Raw genomic sequence first — 19,297 nt, forward strand, 5'->3', positions numbered from 1 at the left:
TGCATGCTGCTGGCTGGATGAAAGCAGATCAAACACTGTCTGCAAAGCCCCTCCATATTGCTCCTGAGAGTGTGTATCCTCTAGGTGGGATTGGTGTGTAGGGTGGGCAGATGGCCTTATCCTTCCCTGTGGGGGCTGGTGTGAGGTTCCACTGTGGTCCCATGGGGCAACATATTTGCTGACACACACTCTTACAAACACACACCTCACATAACCCCCAGCAACTCACAAAGCAACCTATGAGAATCTACTGTATACATTATATCTGAGTCTTCTGGTACCTATCTATCAATCCATCTATTTATATCCACCCATCCTGTTTGAACTATTTAACCCCTGATGGATTGCAGGGCTTCTCTTTCGAGTCAATTCATATGCAACTAAGCCGAAAGCAGTGATTCTTCTTGTAGGCTGACATGTGGCATTGTCATTCGGGATGTTAGAAAGTGTTATAGAGTTCTCCTCCCCATGCGTTGCGCTTTACAAAAGTTTTTCTCTGTGTGCTATCTGAGTGTCTTTAGCCGCAAGGCTTTTGTCCGTGCCCAACTGTTATTCCTGCGGGTGATGAAGTTGGTGGTAGGTTAGTGAGGAGAGGACTTAGTGTTACTGTACTGCCCTTGCTCCCTCCCTCTTTCTTTTGCTTCTGTTTCTACAGTACATCATCCCACCTTTTCTTGTGACGCCTCTGATGTGCATGCATTGAAATACTTCTTCAGAACCTTTTTAAGGTTATTTGATCCAATGAGAACTGGTGTAAATACTGTATATGTTTTTTTGTTTTTGTTTGTTTTTTCCGCTGACACACGCTGACCATGTAATTCCTTTGGAAGAGCTGCCTCATGTTGTTAGACCCCCAGTTGTGCATGAGTCTTTTCTGGGGTGAGTATTTTCTTCATTCTGGTGCATACATGCATTAAGGCACTTCAGGCATCCTTAATGTTTTTTTTGTGTGTTCCTGAGGGAAGGATTTACAACATATGGACACTGTACTCCTGAAACATGCGCATCCATGCACAGACAAGGTGACCTCTCTGCCTCTAAAGATGTTTGCCGTTAGTCCAGCTAATCCTGACTAAGCTGTCCACTTAGATAAACACTTGGAGGGTGTCGCTCCCGTATGGTATACAAAGAGTAAGTGCCAGAGTTCAGTTCACTTTCTCACTTTTACTGTCACATCTTGGGGAATGGATCCTTCCTTGGGGGAGGAAAGAGAGATAAAGATTTAGAGACAGTCTTACACATAGCTTACTGTACCAGTGTCACTTTTCTACAAATACTGAAGAGCACAGAAGATGTGAACATGGAGGAAGTGGGAGATTTCATTCCTCTTGGGGTGGATTAGCTAATAAGCACCCTTGTCTTTTCCTCATCTTCCTTGTTTCTTTCATCAGTTTTTCCCTGAGAATGCACAGTCACCAGCCACACAGGACAGCCAGTGATTGATTTTCCCACTGACTATCACGAGAGCATAGGAGTGAGCTGTGCAATCTACTATAACCAGTGAGTGTACACTGGACGGCCACAAAATTAAAACCACTGACAGGTGAATTGAATAAGATTGATCATCTCATTACAGTAATGTGCACTGTAACGTCATCCACACACAGCCCACTATAGTAATGGCACTCACTGATGGCAGCAGCCTCCCTTTGGAGGACAGTGCGCCTCACCAAACTGCAATAATTGCTCAGAACAGCTTGGGGAACACAGCAAAAGGGTGTAAAAAAAAGTTTTTTCTTCCCACTGTCGCCAGGTGCTTATTTGTGATAGGGTCATCTGAAGCTAGTACAGTCTCTGTAAATATAATGCTCTTCCCTTGCCTTTAAAAATGTTGTAATTCTAACTATGCTTCTATTATTCGTGAAACAATTTACTGTGACCCCAGTCAGCTCCCGCTGGTCTGTGAGGTCAAAGGATAGAAGAAACTAAAAGGCCCCAGGGTGTGGATGTTTAGCAGCTACCTCAAGACTGACATGACCGTTTAAGCACCTGATGGTTCGCACTGGTGCCAAACATCGGCAAATCCGAGGCCAAACGGTCGTAAACCTGCTCATCCAGGAGACCAGAGGTAATGATTCAACAGAGCGCGAGCCGACAGTGATGGAGATGAAAGGACGAGGCGGTTACTGAGTGCACTACCACAGCTAAAAGTACATGTGCTTCTGCTTTGCGGGTCACGCCGTGCATGCGTGTTCCTAAGTGTATTGTCTATCAAATGTTTGTGACTGTGCCCTGCCACAGGAAAATAAAGCGTCTTGGCCCTGGAGCCGCAGCCGTCCACCCCCACCCCCAATACTGAGTCATGATGGCTTTTTGACAGTAGAGGCAAATGCCCCCGTCCTGCTGAAACATTCATGTAGCCTTATGATCCTCTCCTCCAACTAATGTACCCTAACAGGCCTTTATGGCCTCACTCTAGCCTAGCGTCACCTTAGTGTTGCTTCCCGGCATCTAAGTCCTTAACACCCTGCTGGTCTTTTAAGCCCTTTCAGCAGTTTTACTGGAGAGGCCTTGCCTTAGGAAGTTTTCCCTAGCAGACAAAGGAAGGCTGCGTAGTCATTACTGCAAGAGACGCTCTAAATAAAGCTGCATATATGCACATGTGTGTCCTCCATGTCTTTGGGGATGGCTAAGGCAGGCTCTGTCATTTGCTTCCAGGTTCATGTTGTTTCCCTTCTTGTTTCTTTCATCCTTCACATGTGGTCATTGACAGTTTTTGTAACCTGACTCCTAAGCACTGCATCGATCTGTTAAGATTGTCACTTTAAAAAAAAAGCCCCATTAGGGTTTAAGGTTTGACAGTTGATATCAGCATCCGTTAGTGCTGCGTAGTGACCCGGAGAGCAGACAGGAAGGCGTTGAAGAGCAGGAAGGGACCACTGTGTGTAGTTACATAGTTTGCTTTTTTTTAAAAAAAAACAAAAAAACAAGAAAAAAGTCAGAAGATAAAACTTAAGAAAAAGTCAAAGTGCTGTAAAGCTTTCTGCACTGAGCAAAATGACCTCAGCGTGTCATTGGACCGTGTCCTCTGTGTGTGTCCACCCTGTGTGGGTCCACAGGGAGATCTGGCCTGAGCAGTGTGTTTTACTATTCTCTCGGCCTCCCCACTGTGTTTACCTCTCCGTGGTAAAAATGCCATATGCTAAATGGGCTAGTGTTACGGCTCTGGTTTCCAGGCGGCCCATCGGCCCCACACACACTCCAACATCAGTCAGAATGGATATCTAAACTATATCTAAGCCTATAAAGTAGAACATCATTGATCTGTTTATGCTTTTTTTTAACAATCTCCAACACATGAGATTCATCTCGGTCACAGACAATCTTCTGATGCTCATTGATTCATTTGGTAACACCAGACCAATTAATTAGCGGTAGCAATCATTGCCGTCCTTTGTTTTCAGTCCTCATTGAAGCATGATCTATTACCTCACAGTGTTTACAATTCAGGAAGTCAACTGAATAATTGTTGCTTGGTTTGTTTTATTTTTAATTAAGCATTCAGCAACACATATAGGCTCACACCACACAACTTTACACCCCAGACTACATTATTGACAATGTTCTTATTGACTGAGATTATAGTCATAGAAAATGCCTCAGGATACGGTAAGGACCAGTCCATATCTCTCTTAATGTACATTCATCAGAAGAAAAGTGCATACGTCTGCAAGAATTTTCTTCACTTCTGGAGTGAAGTGAAGAAATGGTGCATAGTGTCTACATACCAGATATAAAACTGTGTCGAAACATCTTTATTGTATCTGTTTAACTAAACAGTTTGCTAAATTTAAATGATCCTAATTACAAGTTGTAAATCACTTCAACTGAGGGCTGAAAAGCACAACACGATACAAGCAGGCAAAAAGTGAGCTTTTACTTACGAGCTGCTACACAAAAATCTATGCTAAGCTGACATTAAATTAAAATTTTAAATAATGCCCAAAATTAAATCATTTCAATTCAGGCTCAAGGAAGATGGGCTACAAAAAGAGGCAGGATGCACATATGAACTGATAAATAAAGGGCAAAGAGGAAGTTTTTCCAGATGTCCAGAAATTCCAGAAATATTCAGTGTCACGAACAGAAAAGAAATGGACATAAATGTGTTATTTAAATTAAACAGTAGACCATTTGAAATTTAAAAAGGCTGAATTTGAGTTTTAGCCTTTGTTACATTCCCTTAAAAGGTCCAGGGATGAGGGAAAGGGAAAAAAGGTGTCCGGGTTGAAAAAAAGGAGACATGGGGGCAAAATGGATAAATTAAAAGGTTTTATTAATGTTCCTATTACTAACTAAACTGAAAGAGACAACTTTTAAAGAAGGAAAACAAAACCCAGGCTTTGGCCAATAAACTGAAAAGTAAGTAAAAAAAAAGGGTTAGTTACTAAAACACTCATTTCCACAGAGCAGGAGCAATCAACCACCATGCACACAGCTCACTAGCTGCAAAACCACCAAAGCTCTCTGGCATTAGGGCTCACCTTTCTCTGGCCCTAAGCACTCTTAATTGCGGATGGGAGTCAGCTGTACAAAAAAAGGTGGCACCTAAGGCAGGGGAGATGGCATAATCCTGAAAACACACATCGCAGACTGGAAACAATGCCAGTGTGATACTAGGTGTCATCAGATAATTGAGTTATCACACACACTATGGGAATTGTGGCTTTACTAATCTGTGGTACCGACAAGAAAATAAGTATACAATAATTATCATGCATTGAGCAGTGCTAGGAAGAGAAAAGACAAGAGGAGGGAAGTAATGAAGTACAAGTATATTTTTACTGTACTTAAATAGCGTTTTCAGGTATCTGTACTTTGGTATTTCTGACAACTTTTTACTCCCTACATGTAAACACAAATATCTGTACTTTGTACTCCTTACATTTGCCAGGCTTATTACTTTAGGTTCTACTGTATAATTTATGGCTTTATAGGAGTTAAAGTGGACCAGAGCAAGTTGTGGTACTTTAGCATTAAGGTAGTGCTACAGACGAGGGGCTAGCATAAAGGGAGCAACGTTATTTCAAATGTAAAACAAACTGTTTGCGAGCAGTCTGTCGCACAGTGTGTTGGTAGCTGAAGGTCCACCTGCTGTATTTCACAGGGAGAGATAAGGGCGAGAACGGTTTTAGTAGGAGGTGGAGAAAGATGTAAGAAAGAGGGAAAGGGATGGAAGAAGAGGGGTAAGATCTGATCAGTGACACTTGATATACTGCAGATTTAAAGAATACATGTAATTTTACCATTTATAATCTATATATGATGTGTTTTCATAAATTATGTATTTTCATATTGTGAAACATCCAACCTTGTGTTATTCAAATGTTGCATGAAAGGACTTTTTGTGCAGGATAAACAGGTTACCTTTGGAGTACTGTGGTGAATTTACAGTAAAGCACTGTGTTGGACTGTTGCACAGTGGCTGTGGTGCTCGTGGTCAGATTTAGGTTGAATTCAGTTGTATAAATCCACAAGAGCAGCAGGTCAGCTGATCAAAGTCTGTACACAAACAAAATCACGTTTGAATTTTTTTTTAAAGTGGAAGTGGTTTCCCCGGGCCGAACAAACGCAAAAAAACCTAAGGGTCCCCCAACCGCCGAAACCCAAGAACTTTTCCAAGGGAATTTTTTTAACACATATATGTGTACTTCTACTTAAGTCAAAAATGTCTGTAGTTTTTCCACCTCTAGAAAGACTTCATATTTACATATGAGGCTGATAGGAAGTTAAGCCACATCTCAAACTGAAAGGAGGGGAGCAGACAACTGCAACATACATAAACTCATGAAGTGATCTTAAGACGTTTTTAATGTACTCAAATAAAGGACTCAGCATGTTTCTGCAGAAGTTTTCTTTAACATTGATTTATTCTCTACTCTGAGACTACCAGACCCTCACTAAGCTACCTTTCAGACACTGTTAAAATGCCATTTCAGAGGACCAATAAAAAAACTAAAAGTTTCAAAACCTTTTAAATATATCTGCAAATTTTGTTTTATTTAAGAAATAACTATACAGACATTTTGTTCTTTCCAGAAAGTGTGAGGAGAATTAATTTGTTTGGATTTTTTGGGATACACCGATGACAGGTCTGAGCAAAGATAAGCATGTGGCATTAGTAGCCCTCATTGCATGATTTTATATCCACTCTGGGTCCGTCTCTCAGGCTCCACCTCAGCTCTCGCCCAGCGAGCTCCAGGAGCAGATCAATGTGTCTGAAATGGAGCCGACCCGCAGTCGGCAATAATGGTGCTCGTATCATCTTAAAGGGCTCTTCCCAGAAGACCTTCCTCCTCACACTCTGATACATGCGTCAAACACAGTAGCCAGCAGAGGGGAGACAGAGGTCAGTCCAGTGTTTAGCTTAGCGAGGCCTGCTAACAGTCAGAAGCTTACATTACAAGGTCCTGTTCATTAAGGACCCCAACAAAACCAGCGGTAGTTCTCAGACTTGGTGGCGTATCGCAGGGAGGGTGGAGTGGGTGGCTATCATATGATCTGCATGTTCTCTGCAACAGGAAGCATCTGTTTTCTTGACATGAAAAATAAATCAAGCACCTTTCAGCCTTCTTGTCTCTCTCTCTCTCGCTGTGTATGTGTGTGTGTGTGTTTTCTTTTTTTCTCACCGACCGCAAAGCATCAATTATGGCACCTCCTACCATAAAAAGATCGATTCACGGGCACCAAAAAATTCTGAATATGATTTTTTTTTTTTTTTGCGGACAGGGATATGACCAGTGGATAACAACTGGAGATGTCACCTTCACCACTGAAGAGTAGTGACTGCTTATTGGAAGCCAAATAAGCTTCACTGATGAGCCACTCATCTCTAAAGGTCCTGGTGGACCTGAAAGGCCTCCTCAGGGGAGAAGGGTTTAGATGTGACCCTTCCTTCCTCTGCTTTCTACTGTGGGAAGGCCTCCTGAGGACAAGCAAGCAGAGGGACATGGTAATGCATGAGGTGACAATTTTTATGGAATTTTTTTCTTTTTGTGGTGGTCCAAAACATATTGGTACCATATTTATGAGTCCACCTTTTCTCTCAAATAAGGTCACTTGTCTTTAAAAAAAAGAAAAAAAAGAAAACACTGAACTCAAGGCTTGAAAACAGCCTAGAAACCAATGGATGACGTAAAAGTACTAGATCTATCTTTTATATGAAGTCTATGGATCTTCAGATGGATTAACCACATTGTTGTGAATCAAGACAAAAAATAAAGTGTTGATTTAAAAAGATGTAGAGCAGGTTTCATTTCAACCTTGCATTCAGGCTCCCTCCAGGTCAAGGTCTTCTTTAAGTTTATGCCTCATTTAAATGGTTTTATAGTGACTTATAATCAAGAGAAATGAATAATTCTGTACTTTTGAAGAAACTCAGAGGAAGAAAGCTCTGAAGCCTCCTCAACTAAGAGTAGTCCAGGAAATAAATCCACCTGTACTCTGTACTATCTCCCCAGAGCATCCAGATTGGTTACACATGCTAATCATGTGTGTTGATTTGATTTAATCTCAGTTGCCAGTGAAGAGGGTCAGCGGCACAAGAGTTTCCCTTCTGTCCTTGCGGTGTTCAGGCCCAGCGCCTTATTGATCAGAATGAGTAAGTTAATAAGCTTTAGACTCATTCATCAGCAGGGTAGAGACTGGAACTGTGCACGGCAGGCTTAATCAAGTCATCAGTGCCCGTCAAGCATGAACACAGTAATTAAAGGAAGAGGGAACATAGCGATGGGGAGAGAAGCAGAGCAGGGGTCTATAGGGCTTGCCTTGAAGAGAGATAGAGAGCTTAAGTGCTTCATTTATAAAGCACCGATTTATAAAGACAGTGGCTGAGCAATGACAGAGTTACAGTCATCACTGTTTGTTTTGCCAGAAATAGCTTTCACATTAATCCGACCTTAGTTAATCAACAGCTGAAATACAATCAACCAAGCGATCCAAACAGTAACCCGAGGACAGACAATTCATCCCGCCTTGAGCAGACCCTCCTAAGTGTAAAAACACGTGTGCATAAACAAGACAAAGGACAACACACCCCTCCTCTTCCTAAAGATACACACAGCCGAGGAAATCGCCAATAATCACCCTTATCATCATCGTCCTCCTCCTCCTCGACATTTCACCGCTGCAACAGAAGCGCCACGTGAAAGAAAAAGGATGATCTCATTCGGTTTTCTTGCCGGATTGCTGAGGCCCGCCAGATTTACAACAGCAGCTGTGAGTGATGATTTTTAAAAGCCGTCGCTGCTGTCTGGAGCAGGGGAAGAGAAAGGCTGGAAGAAACTCTAATGGGCTCCATGCACTGATTTAGAATCACAGCCCATCTGAATCTATGGATTCTCGCTGTTGCCACAGATGTGCGTGTCAGGTCATTCGAACAGGCCTCCTGCTGGTTATTTTAAAAGGGAGGTTATGAACTTTTTCACACAAATATCCTTCATTTGTTTTGCTTTGAAAGAAACATGCTTGACTTTGCTAATTTGGACGGCTGAACATTAGCTTCAACGTACAAGGAGACATTGCAGGGGTTAAATACTGTTTACTGTGCATAAGATATTATTATATTTAAGTTATTTAAATTTCTAATTAAACTTTAAAGGGTTGGTTCTTCCATTCATATCATTTGTGCTTATAGGATCATGCTTATGAGTGTAACATGTGAGCAATGGGCTTCACTCAGGTGCTCCTATCCCCCTGTGCCCCATTATTTTTAAACCTGACCATTACACTGTCCCTTCAACTCCTGTGACAAACACACACATAATGAAGGCAGCTCCCAGACCGAGCATCCATTAACTGTGACTGTTGTTGTCCTGTAACATGTCTCTGCCTTGAGACGAGTCTCTGAGCTGAGAGGCGGTTTTGACGTGTGTGGTGAGGAAGCTGACAGGTATTCAGAGGTGGACGGGGAAGCACAGGTGCACGCACATGCACAAGTGGGATGCACATACCCAGACACATAAACTTGTTTAATTTAATTAGCATCCCTTTTAAGTTTTGGCAGCTTTTTTTTAGTCTTTATTGCATTAGAAGAGAGAAACCATGAGAAGACACACAGTAAATAGCCTGAGGACAGATTTAAGCCCAGGCCTCTGCATCCAGCCTTCCAGCACATGTGTCTCCATGATTTTTAAGATCTTTCAAATGCAACGAAATGACCAAAGCGAAGTGAAGTGACCTATGTGCTTGCTATTTCTGTTCTTTGCATTAATTGGTTTAACATCTCAATCCACACGTCTCAATCCCCTCCCCCCCGGTCTTTCTAATCACACAGTGCAATGGACAGGATGAATACCGATCCCCCTCTGGGACGAAAACCAACAACCACAATCACAATCTGCTTTACAACTGATAATTAGCACGGGGAAAACATCTCCCATTTGGGCTGAGAGTTTGAAAAACACATGCAAAAAAAAAAAAAGCAACACTGTATGTCTAAATGATGATGATAATCCTACATGGAGCATACCTGGGGCGTATACAAATGTGCCTGCAAACCAGAGCACAGGCACACTCCCACAGCAACTCAATTACAGCGCGAGTCCTTCATAGATCTGTTAGTTTATCTGATAGCCAGATCACCTGATCGATAGAGAACAACCACTGAGGGTTTATTTAAGCCTGCCGATCATTAATGTGGGGCCTGCAGTGCAGAGACGGAGCAGGGATGGAAACCTGTTGGAAGAGCTCAGCAGCACAAACAAGGCCAGCACCAGATGTGTGTGTGTGTGAGGCTGTTGTCGGAGTTTCTGTAAGCAAGATCGAGAGTTGCGAGCTTGATTTCTCACTCTGCTTGATGGAGCGAGGGCCGGGTGCTCATCTCATCTTAGGCAGCAGTCGCCCTCGCTGTATTGATCCCCATATAATCATTGACGGAGCAATCTCTAAATGACTGGCATGGGATTCAATTAAAGGCTCAGCCCACTGATGATTTCTTTTTCTCATCCACCTTGCATGACACCACCTCCCTCAGTGCCTCAATAGAAACACCGTACCTCCTCAATTAATGGGTAACTAATAAATGAAATAAATGACCACTTGTTTCTCAGTGACAAAAGACCTGTGATGAAAGTGGCCGGCCTCTAAACACAGAGGCACGGGGCAGCACACTCCAGTGTTTGCATTAAGATGTCGTATAAAAGTTTGGCCCATTGTGGGCCATGCTTCCTGGCCCATGGCGGGGCTTACTGTCACAGGGCTAATTGTGCCTCTGCTTAGTCCCTTTGTGGCAAAGCACACTTCTCTTGTGTGTGGGGCAAAAGAAAGACAGCCTTTTGGAGCTTTTGGAGGGGTCTAGGGGGGTAGCGGTTCAGGGCATGAGGAGGAGGGTGAGCACCGGCAGTAATGAAGGAGCAGGCACGTATGGCCAACAATGAGATCCATGGGATTATGGTACAGACAAAGACAGTGTTGCGGCAATTACAGTGCAAACACCGCTGTATTGTGTGTATGTGTGCGTGCATGTGGGTCCACAGAAGTGAGGGCATTGCTCTGTTAGCAGCTGTGTCTCAAGAACCTGATCGCTGTAAGAAGAAGAGGTGTGTGTATGTGTGTGGCCTGCAGAATGATTAAAATCAGAGAGGAAATAAAGGGAAAGAAACCTGCAGCTTGTGTATTTTTGTTTGTTTAGGGTTTTTTGCACCAATAATGAATAAATATATAAAAAAATGGCAGTGATGTCATACATTTCAGTCTTCATCAGCAAATCTCTCAAAAAGACAGAAATTAACAGTGTGCAAATTTATTTCTCACGAGTGAAAAATACCTAAAATTCTTAGTAAATACCTAGTAAATAAAAAAAACTGACTTTTCTTCTTTTACTGGACGAGCACAATGAGAAAAGAAGACTCATCCTTTAAAGTGTTTGTTTTAGTATTCCCAAACTACATTTACAGTTATATTATTTTAAATAAGTGCGTATTGTATTGTCTTAAAATCAGCTAAAAGTCTACACAGCACAATGAGAAAAACAAAAGACCTGTTTGAATTTAAAAATATCCCTTTGAATGTGCACACAAAACTACTCATTTGTCCTTTTTTTGTGATGATCTCATCTCATTCACTCATTTCCTTAACCGCTTATCCAAAGCCCCAGAATCACAAACTCTAAACTACTAAACTGACCTATTTTTATTACACTATCAGTGCTAAGTGTCTTTTTGTAGATGCATGCACAAAGCAGTGCTTACTGTTTTCTCACACTGTAACACGAAGCACACTTGCAATCTAAGATGTGCATTGATCTTAGCTCACCAAATGCATCTTGGGAACTGTTACCAAAACTTGTCAAACTAAGGCCTTTTGGTCCAGCTTGTCATTTTCATTGAAATACTACCATTTCCTTCATTATCCCCCCCAAGCTCAGGCTGATTATCAGGAGTGGCCCATTTACAGTATGGCTAGAAGGTAATTAGTGGGATGAGCTGGGCAGAAGGATCCTCTTCAAGGGTTAAGAAGCCACACACTCAAGTACCCCTGGCTTCTGAAGACCAGTGGAGCTGGTGTGCTTCTGGCTGGCTTGATAACAAAAGAAAAGAGCTTCCCTTTTAGACGCACCCGCGCTAGCACCAACTCAGTTCAGAGGGTTTGGTTTATTTCAGTCACAAAGTCATATTCAAAATATTTTATTTTCTTCAGGAATCATGCTTCCTATTCAAAATGAAAACATGCAAGAGAAATAATCAGTTTAGCATTTGTCTTGCTAACTTGCTAGCAGGCAGGTAGAGCCCACACATACACACCTTCCTTTCCACTGACAGATAAGACAGAACCTCTGTTTGAGTGGCTGATGGTGATTACCTGTGCCTGAGGGCCTGAAACACTCACACATACTACAGATAGCAGCTTAATCCTCAATTATTCCATTCATATGGAGGTAATTGTCTCCCATGAATATGAAATGTTTGGCAGTCTCTCCTTTAACACTGTGAGAGCTCTGTTGATGCTCCTGGTGGAGAACAAAGCCCTCAAGGTATGTCCCATTTCCATATGGGGGAATTGAGGAAAGCTTGAAACATCCCACTGTTTACAGTAAACTCCTGGTCCCTTCAGAGGATCTGGAAAAGCTGGCACTCATACCAGCAGCTTACTCTTTAACCTTCACCCACCAGCTGCTCTTCATTTAACTCCCCGAGCTGAGATCATTTCTCCGCATGCACTGCGCAGAGTTATTTTAAATTTTGATATACGATAATCGACTATAACATTTCATTTGAGTTCCTGATGCATTCAGATTTATGATTAGAGATTTCATTTATTATTTACCAGCACTTGCTGTTAATGTAGGCTGTTAATGCAACAGCTTGACCTATGTGTAGCGCAGTCGTGTCTTTATTTTATTTATGCTTATTGAACTGTATGATGCTTTGTTTATATATTCTACATAATGATTTCAAGTATCTGTTTTTAACTCTTACACTGTTACAGCAATCTATAATCACATTAGATTAGTTCTAAGCTCTGAGATGTTTTCCAATGCCGCCCTCAGCAGGAGATGGTTCTCGGCCATCACTGCGTAATTAACTTTGCTAATCAAACCTGTATTCTATCAGTGTTAAAGATCCCTACAGGGAAAGGAGCTGTTGTGCTCTTTTCTTAACAAGGCACATATTTGTTAATGTCCTCCTGATTTATTGGGAAAGGGACATTCAGTGAGCCTTTGTCATGGAGAGACCTCTATACAAGTGCTCTCATTGGGTGAGCAGGACTACCAATCAGGCTTTTGGCGGTCAGAGTTTTTTGGAGGATGGGCTGGGGAAAGCGGGGTGAGGACTTTAGCATAAGCATGGGCTCAATCTGCTAGGACTGCTCTGCACAGTAAGGGGCCCTCCACAGGCTTGTACCAGGGGTCTTTATTTCAGGGTTCTTGCACTTTTCCCCCCCTTTTTAAAAAAACCCCACAGCAACTACATCAACCTTCTGTCCTGACCTGCTTGACTCTTTCATATGTATCAGTTGCTCTCTGGGCTGCGAAGTTTCCAGATGCATGCCTGCGTGAATATGTGAACTAATTTGGGAAGTAGTCCTAAGACACAGACCGGGGATCCTGTCCACAACACAAGAATGTAGACTTAGAAAAGCAGCACAAAGAGAAGAGCTAATTTACAAGGATGCCGTTCTTGCAAGCAGAAGATGGTGAAACAATACCACAGAGGGTTATAGTTCAAGCACAGAGTTCTCCTAAATCTTGTGATGCTGTAAAGCCATTAGCTGATGAAACCATGCAACAGTCAGCAGAAACTGAATTATATCTTTTCAAACAGTGACGCAAAAACAGCAAAAGACCGAAACAAGATGCACTGTTATTATAAAGATTAAGTAGTATTTCTTATAAAGAAAGTATCACATTTGCTCAGTGGTCCAGGAATTCATAGTAACACCCCTGACTTCCAGTTACAGATGCACACACCTCCGTGTCTACCATTATTAGATTTTTCCCGTATGCCACTCGGTGGACATGATGCTCAAGGCTGCACATACAGGAAAAAGTGTGGATTTGAATAGTGGGGGATGGGCATGTACAGTATATATATATATGTGTGTATATATATGCATGCACAAACATGCCAGTGTGTGTGCCGTTCCCTGTAACAGGCAGACACTGTGAGCTAAGAAACAGACAGCGCTTCATTAGTGATTCCTGTAATGTCAATAAAGTTGGGATGGTTAACAGGAAGAGTGTGGGATGGGGCAGGGGGAGACCGACCCAAGGCCATGGGATGTGTTGGACCAGGCTGATGACGGTGGTGAGCCCATCACTCATCAGCTGACAGAGAGAGATCTCACTGTCACAGTAAATATGCAGGAAGCACTCTGAGTATTGTAAAGACTGTGTACAATCGACCAGTGGACAACGAAAAGCTTAAATCCCCCAAATCAAAGGCCTACCGAGTATTTGTTTTTAATGTGATGTTTGAGAGAACACATTTTCCCTTCTTAACATCCAGATGTTGGTAATTACTATACAATATTTTCTGAAACATTTCACACTTTAATTCAACCCTATCAGAGCAAAGTTCTTTTGGTAATTCTCAGCATCCCAGTTTAGCTGTCCATTGCACATATTATAATTATTATAAGAAAATGTGTAAATGTAATATTTCCAGGTTCAGTACGAACAATTAAACACATAATGAAGTCATACTGTATTTATTTAATTAGAAAAATAGTAGAAATATCCTAACTTTGAGGGCACATGAGACAACATATCTCTTTAAAAGGACTAAGGATCTCAGAGATTTTGGTCCATGTTGACACGGTAGTGTCACGCAATATCACACAGTTGCTGTGGATTTGTTGACTGCACAGCCTTGATGTGACTTTCCCGTTTCATCACATCCCAAAGATGCTCTGTTGGATGTATATCTAGTGCCCGTAGAGGCCATGTTTAAGAAACCAGCCTGAGATCATTTGAACTTTGTGACATGGCATGCTATCCTGCTGGAAGTAGCAAATAGAATATGACTACACTGTGTTCACAAAGGGCTTTATGTTGTCAGCAGCAATGCTCCGGTAGACTGTGGTGTTTAAAGAATGATCAGTCGGTACTGAGGGGCCAAAGTGTGTCAAGAAAATATCCAACCCATACCATCTGAATGTTGCATCAGGAAATGAGAGTCATCAAATCAGGGAATGTTTTCCAGTCTTCAGTTGGAATGATTCGTGTGAACTGTGGCCTCAGGTTCCTGTTCTTGGCTGACAGGAGTAACACCTGATGTAGCTACTCTTCTGCTGCTGTAGCCCATCTGCCTCAAGGTTCGACGTGTTGTCTATTCCTGTGCAAACGTTGGTTGTAAAATGTTATTATTTGAATTACTGTAGACATCCAGTCAGCTTAAATATCCTCTGACCTCTGGTATCATCACACTTATTTTCACCTTAGTGGTGGTCATCCAGAATAATCCCAGTAGATAAGACGGTCAGATACTCAACCTGGTACCTGCCTGACACCAACAATGTCTCTGTTAACAAGCAATCCAACAGGTGTACCTAATGAAGTGAGTGTACAGTTAGGTTTTTGTTCATCTGTTAGTTTGTTAGGGTTGTTATTGTAAAACAACTTCCACCATTCCCATTAATAACTGAATATATGCATTTAATAAAACCAATGAAATATTTGAGAAAATGTAAAACGCATTCAACCCTGCAACAGGATTGCAGCCCCATTATATCAGGAGTTCTGATGAGCCTGGAAATCTTTGCACTATTGACATTATTGACTCTAGCAGCTATCAGTACACCACATGGCATCATTCAGTTGAGACATTCGTGGGACATTTGTGAAAAACTAAGATTGACAAAGTCCATATATAGATACAAATAACAGAAAATCACTGAAAATGAATCAGAAGCATATCTGCTGTTCACGTGATTTAGATGCTACCAGAAAGATCAAACCACTAATTTATGGTGGGGGTGGGAAGTGTTTGTATTGCAAGGTTGTGTAACACATATGGGTAAATGTTTCAATTTCTCTGGAAATCATTGTGTACTTTTAGAGAACTTTGAAAAATGAATGAATGAATGAAAAAGAGCCGTGCTTATTCAGCATAACCAAAACGTTCTGAAGATATTTCCATAACTTCAGACATAAAAATACTCAAACTGTGAGTAATGGCATCATGTAAATACCGAATCTGAAGAATGAGGCTACTATTTAAAGGGGGACTATGAAGCTTATTTACCACTTATGATTTCTATTCTTGGGCTCTTTTAGAGTAGCTTTGCATGAGTCAAGTTCAAAATAATCCTTATTTATCTTATACTTCAGGTCGAACATTAGGAAAAGCATTAACCTCCCAAGACCCGAGCTCTTCCATGGCATACATTTTTAATTTCTCTTTGATATTTGGGCATAGTGGGACCCAATGAATGTAAAAACAAAGAATTACCAGATTGATTTTTTTTTATCTGATTTTTGTTTATAAGAAAAATGTGAGCCACATATGAGGATATTCGTATAAAATGTTGATAGATCAGTGGCAGTATAATGTCCTCATAAGTGGACACCAGGCCCTTGTAGAGCAAAATGTAGTGTTTTGGTCTAAATAACCCAAAATGTGATGTCCACATATGTAGACGCCAGGTCCTAGGAGATTAAAAATTAAATAATGCACTTAATGGGTGAGAAAGCCATTTTCTGTTTTTCAGGATACACAATGAATCTTAAGGAGCACCTGTGTAATTTATTCTTAAATATCCACATCTGATATGGCTGATTTTTAGTTGTTAGTCAGATGTAACCAGCATGTAAAGATGTGTCTTAGAAGGTTCTTGAAAGAGCTGGATCTAACCTACCTTACCTCATCATTTCAGGTGTTACTACTAATAATAATCTGAGAGCCTGAGATGACAAGGGTTAGTTTTTCAGACATGCAGCAGATATGGCTAAGCAATGCTCTTCTTGATTAATGCATATCTTCATATTTAGTATCAGAAAAAAATTATTAGATAAACTATGCGTTTGTAGTGTACAACCAGGAAAATCAGTGCTGTATGTCTTCCCAGAAGCATCCTCTGGTTGAAGCTGCTAATCTTGAGGTCAAAGCACCATCTACTGGTCATCATTAAAAAGCCGAAAGCGCTGCTTTTAATAACTACTCTGCATGCATCCATGCACTAGAGGGTAGTGTTGTACTTGTCTCATCCAAGGGACCAGCGCTTAGTTTGTGCCCCTACTTCACATTACAAATACAAATAAAACTAAAGGTTTTGATGTTTATTTGCTGTATATTCCAGTTAATCCTTCTGTTTTTAAAAAAAATCCACAGTGCCGGTCTCCCTCTTCAGTGCCAGTTCAGCAGAGAATGATCAGTTTCTCCATAAAACATCCCTTCTGTGTATTGGCCAACAATATTGAAATTTCCAGTAGTTTGATTTCTGACCCCATATGAGTAATAAACTATTCTGCAGTCATTATAATAAGTGGCTGTAAATTCTTACTGGTGGGAATATCTGAAATGCAATGCAGTGATAATAGCTGGCAGCGCTTGTGGGAACCATTTACACGTGAAGGAAAGCTTTGTAGTGGCTCCACTGTTAAAATGCAGTCTTGTTCAGGCCCTTGTGGTACAAATTTGCTTGTTTATGTGGGAAAATTTCTGTTTGTCCTTTTGCACAAAAAAGGCATGTTTTGTTCTTCTGCTGGCATTTAAGAGAGATTCTTCTAAAGCAGAACTGAACTCCATAAAAACTATCCCTGAGAAAACGTGTTCGTGTTAACCTTTAGAAAAGGCTGCTCCTGTCATCTGTGAAGTCTCCATTCACTCTCCTTGTTCTCACAAAGGTCATGGGCTAACCAAATGTCCCCAGGATAAGGCTAAAATGTTGCTATCCTCTCTGAAAACAGCATTTGGCATTTCTGCCGTACACCATGAATATACAGTATGCGGAGTAGACAGATACTTCTTGAACATCTACAATTCATTCCACATGATTGGAACTAAATGGAGATATTGTGTTGGAGGTCCTGACCTCATAACTTTGCCAGGTGAATGGTGGCTCTACTGAACCCACATAATAACCAAATATTATAGGACATAATTAGATAATCACACTTTTCTACATTGGATAGAAATGTAAAGGCGTTATAGGCAGTGGTCAGCATTGCAGCCTCACAAAAAGAAAGTCCAGAGTTTGAATCCACTGACCTCTCTGTGTGGAGGTCACAGGAAACTTTCAATGTCAGAACATCACAACAACATCAAATGTTAAGCCTGGGCATCGTGTCTCTGTAAAAGTTATGCTCCTCCATGGAGGAGCTGAAAGACATCTGAATTAGAGGAGGAAAGGACTGATGTAGCTTGTAGACCAGGAAATTAATTAATGACCACCAGCATAGCGATCCATCTTTCTGACAGGCCAGCCTCTAGTCTCTAAAAAAGGAAAGCCTTCAGCCCAGATGTTTTACATTTGATATCTACATTTACAAGTGAAAAATGAACAAATGTATTTTACAATCTCATTTTTTATGAGTGAAGTGGTGTTGCAGTCCTCTTGAGAAATATCAATATATGTCATGAGACATTTACGTTGTCCTCCTCAAAAGGCAAGTTTCATGATTTACATTAATGAATCTCTATTGTGTATTGTTTGTATTTCTTAATAAAAGGTTAAAACATTTTTGTCCAAGGATGAGGATGTTATGTCATTTGCAGTGTTTACTGCAGCGCATCCCTGGAGGCCGTTTCGTCATTGACAGGGTGGTAGGGGCAGTGGTCTCAAAGAAATGAAATGACTACGCTTGATGTTGCTTTAAATTTATGGCTTCAGAGAGTGTGGCAAGCTCAGAGGCCATTGTCAATCCCAGTCAATCACTGCTATGTCAGCAAGGGTCCCAGCTGTCCACATGACGTAGTGCACTAAACCAGTGACCATATGGACTGACAAGCATGCTGGTACATGGAGTCACAGTGTCAGTGCAATTTAAGTTAAGAGAAAGAAAATTAAATTTCGGAGAATTGACTTGAGTAGCAGGTGTAGTTTATGCCTGAAAGTACCTTCGTTACTGAAGTCAATTATTTCTACGATAAAGCAAAGAAATGGACGTAGGTTGGGCTTACGGAAAGAAACTACAAATCCCAGTATGGCTGGTGTGGGAAAAACAATTCACCCCCACAATCTGGGGCGTTCAAATTGCTCTAGCCGCGTTGGATTTTTACCGTCACAGTTGGAAAACTGTGAAAAAGATAATCAGCCTTACGATTAATGTTCGTGGTGAAAAGCCGCAGGACGCAGGCCGAGAACTGCAATATCCCAGAGCTCAAAAACAAAGCACTAATTTCACTTATGGACTTTAAAAACATGTAAATCTTCAATTAAGTATACACTTCGAATAAGAAAATCCTTATAGTCATATCAAACATGCAGTTCTAGCGCGTTTTCCATTTTACGAGTTTTTGTTATAAAAAATGAAAAACATTTAATCGTTTTTTCCTGCACTGTTTCAGGCTCTAAACTCTGCGTTATATGATTTCCGACCGTATTTGAAAGCATCCCCAGCGGTAGCAGCCCCTCCGCATCACACACAGATTCATTCACTGTGTGGCTGCTCCGTGTAGAACAACAGGCTACCTCCCTCAGTCCTGTGTGAGTATTCCAGCCTCTGAGCCCTTCGTTAAAGTTATAATAAATATTAAATTGTCGTTTAGCCTCGAGGTCAGATTTCTTTTAAGCTTCAGCACAGTAATATTTCTCTCGCGGTTGAATCGGGGGTTTTATTTCTTTTCAAAGTCATGACTGAGACGTTTGTGGACAGCATGGTCTTTTGTTCTCTAGCTATATTTCTCGTTTTGACAAA

At 41.3% G+C, this 19,297-nt stretch overlaps 1 protein-coding gene across 1 annotated transcript in view; it reads left to right on the forward strand.

Moving 5' to 3' along the window:
• The first annotated feature begins 19,023 nt into the window (after positions 1-19,023).
• The window catches only part of slco5a1 (solute carrier organic anion transporter family member 5A1), a 36,322-nt gene continuing 36,048 nt past the window's right edge, over positions 19,024-19,297 (forward strand). The window contains exon 1 of the mRNA XM_005722585.1: positions 19,024-19,086. The gene's annotated coding sequence lies outside the window, so the exon portion shown is untranslated. The remainder of the gene's footprint in view (positions 19,087-19,297) is intronic.

This window comes from Pundamilia nyererei, unplaced genomic scaffold (genome assembly GCF_000239375.1).
Source record: "Pundamilia nyererei isolate P.nyererei 1_Seehausen unplaced genomic scaffold, PunNye1.0 scaffold00007, whole genome shotgun sequence".
NCBI lineage: Eukaryota > Metazoa > Chordata > Actinopteri > Cichliformes > Cichlidae > Pundamilia > Pundamilia nyererei.